The sequence below is a fragment of the Arachis duranensis genome, chromosome 1, assembly GCF_000817695.3.
Source record: "Arachis duranensis cultivar V14167 chromosome 1, aradu.V14167.gnm2.J7QH, whole genome shotgun sequence".
Classification (NCBI taxonomy): Eukaryota; Viridiplantae; Streptophyta; class Magnoliopsida; order Fabales; family Fabaceae; genus Arachis; species Arachis duranensis.
This window is the reverse complement of record NC_029772.3, coordinates 20,099,775-20,103,175: the sequence shown is the minus strand read 5'-3', so window position 1 is coordinate 20,103,175 and position 3,401 is coordinate 20,099,775. Positions and strand designations below refer to the sequence as shown.

The window sequence follows — 3,401 nt, the reverse complement described above, 5'->3', positions numbered from 1 at the left end:
CTGTTGCTGAGAAGATGATGGATAAGGCTTGCTATTGCTGAGCCTATTTCTTTCACAATTATTAAAGCCTTGTTGAGGCTTCTGTTGATCCTTCCATGAGAAATTTAGATGATTTCTCCATGATGAATTATAGGTATTTCCATAAGGTTCACCCATATAATTTACCTCTGCTATTGCAGGATTCTCAGGATCATAAGCTTCTTCTTCAGAAGATGCCTCTTTAGTACTGTTGGATGCATTTTGCCATCCATTCAGACTTTGAGAAATCATGTTGAATTGCTGAGTCAACATTTTGTTCTGAGCCAATATGGCATTCAGAGCATCAATTTTATGAACTTCCTTCCTTTGAGGCGTCTCATTACTCATGGAATTCCTCTCAAAAGTATACATGAATTGGTTATTTACAACCATGTCAATGAGTTCTTGAGCTTCTGCAGGCGTTTTCTTTAGGTGAATGGATCCACCTGCAGAATGGTCCAGTGACATCTTAGAAAATTCAGATAGACCATAATAGAATATATCCAAAATGGTCCATTCAGAAAGCATGTCAGAAAGACACCTTTTGGTCATCTTCTTGTATCTTTCCCAAGTTTCATAGAGGGATTCACCATCTTTTTGTTTGAAGCTCTGAACATCCACTCTAAGCTTGCTTTGCTTTTGAGGAGGAAAGATCTTAGCCAAGAAGGCCGCGACCAGCTTATCCCAGAAGTCCAGGCTATCTTTAAGTTGTAAGTCCAACCATGTTCTAGCCCTGTCTCTCACAGCAAAAGGGAAAAGCATGAGCCTGTAGACTTCAGGATCTACTCCATTAGTTTTAACAGTCTCACAGATCTGCAAGAACTCAGTTAAAAACTGGTAGGGATCTTCTGATGGAAGTCCATGGAACTTGCAGTTCTATTGCATTAGAGCAACCAGTTGAGGTTTCAGCTCAAAGTTGTTTGCTCCAATGGTAGGGATTGAGATGCTTCTTCCATCAAACTTGGAAGTAGGTGTAGTGTAATCACCAAGCATCCTCCTTGCATTATTATTTTCAGTTGCCATCTCCTCTTCTTTTTCAAAAATTTCTGTAAGGTTGTCTCTGGATTGTTGTAATTTAGCTTCTCTTAGTTTCCTCTTCAGAGTCCTTTCAGGTTCAGGATCTGCTTCAACAAGAATATTCTTGTCCTTGCTCCTGCTCATATGAAAAAGAAGGGAACAGAAAATAATAATGGGGATCCTCTTTACCACAGTAGAGAGATTCCTTTATGTTAGTAGAAGAAGAAAAGAATAGAAGAAGGAAAAGGTAAGAATCCAAACACAAGGTGAAGATAGGTTTGAATTCTTGAGATGAAAAGAAGTGTTAGTAAATAAATAAATAAATAGAAGAAGATGAAAGGGAGGAGTTTTCAAAAATAAATTTTGAAAAATAAGTTAGTGATTTTCGAAAAAAGGAAGAAATAAAAATAGAATTAAAATTTGAAACAATTAACTAAAAAAAGAAATTTTAAAAAGGGGTGAGGAATTTTCGAAAATTAGAGAAGGGAAAGTAGTTAGGTAGTTTTGAAAAAGATAAAGAAACAAACAAAAAGTCAATTAGTTAGTTGAAAAAGATTTGAAAATCAATTTTGAAAAGATAAGAATATAAGAAGTTAGAAGGGATATTTTGAAATCAAATTTTTGAAAAAGATATGATTTAAAAAGATATGATAAAAAGATATGATTAAAAGGATATGGTTGGAAAAGATTTAATTTTAAAATTAAAATTAATTGCTTGACTAACAAGAAACTAAAAGATATGATTCTAGAATTTAAAAATTGAACCTTTCTTAACAAGAAAGTAACAAACTTCAAATTTTTGAATCTATCACATTAATTGTTAGTGAAGTTTTTGAAAATTTGAAATAAAATTAAGAAAAAGATTTTGAAAATTATTTTTTTAAATTTTCAAAAAATAAGAAGAAAAATGAAAAAGATTTGAAAGATGAACATCAAAACTTATTTTTGAAAAATTTTCAAGAAAAGAAAACATGCAAGACACCAAACTTAGAAATCTTTAATGCTTAGACACCATGAATACAAAAATGCACATGAAAAACAAGAAAAGACACAAAACAAGAAGATTTAAAGATCAAACAAGAAGACTTACCAAGAACAACTTAAAGATCATGAAGAACACATGCATGAATTTTCGAAAAATGCAAAAGTTTTTAAAACATGCAATTGACACCAAACTTAAAAATTGACTCAAGACTCAAAAAAGCAACATAAAATATTTTTGAATTTTATGATTTTATAATTTTTTTGGATTTTATTTTATATTTTTCGAAAACATATTTTTGGAAAAAGGAAGTAATGAATCCAAAGTCCTCAATCAAAATCCCAGGGATCATGTAATGTTAGTCTAAAGCTCCGGTCCAAGAATTAGACATGGCTTAATAGTCAACCAGGCTTCAACATGTTACATGAAACTCTAGAATTCATTCTTAGAAACTCTGAAAATTTTCGAAAAACATGTGATAAATTTTTGAAATATTTTTTTTTTGAAAACTTTTTGAAAAGAAAATTACCTAATCTGAGCAACAAGATGAACCGTCAATTGTCTAAACTTGAACAATCCCCGGCAACGGCGCCAAAAACTTGGTGCACGAAATTGTGATCTCTAATAATGGCATTCAACTTGGTGTGCGCATCTACTAACTCAACACTTTCTTCACAACTTCGCACAACTAACCAGCAAGTGCACTGGGTCATCCAAGTAATAAACCTTACATGAGTAAGGGTCGATCCCACGGAGATTGTTGGCATGAAGCAAGCTATGGTCATCTTGTAAATCTCAGTTAGACGGATAATAAATGGTTATGGAGTTTTCGAATAATAATAATAAATAAACAGAAAATAAAGATAGAAATACTTATGTAAATCATTGGTGAGAATTTCAGATAAGTATATGGAGATACTTTGTCCCTGTTGAATCTCTGCTTTCCTACTGCCTTCCTTCAATCCTTCTTACTCCTTTCCATGGCAAGCTGTATGTAGGACATCACCGTTGTCAATGGCTACATCCCATCCTCTCAGTGAAAAAGGTCCAAATGCTCTTGTCACAGCACGGCTAATCATCTGTCAGTTCTCGATCATGCCGGAATAGAATCCATTGATTCTTTTGCGTTTGTCATCACGCCCAACAATCGCAAGTTTGAAGCTCGTCACAGTCATTCAATCCTTGAATCCTACTCGGAATACCACAGACAAGGTTTAGACTTTCCAGATTCTCATGAATGTCGCCAATAATTCTAGCTTATACCACGAAGATTCTGATCAAGAAATCCAAGAGATATGCGCTCGTTCTAAGGTAGAACGGAAGTGGTTGTCAGTCATGCGTTCATAAGTGAGAATGATGATGAGTGTCACGGATCATCACATTC

At 33.9% G+C, this 3,401-nt stretch overlaps 1 non-coding gene across 1 annotated transcript; it reads left to right on the top strand.

Annotated features, from left to right (window-relative positions):
• Nucleotides 1-540: 540 nt before the first annotated feature.
• On the top strand, nt 541-648 carry LOC127742528 (small nucleolar RNA R71). Its single transcript, XR_008003864.1, has one exon. It is a non-coding gene; the product is annotated as a small nucleolar RNA R71 (small nucleolar RNA).
• The last annotated feature ends 2,753 nt before the right edge of the window (nt 649-3,401 follow it).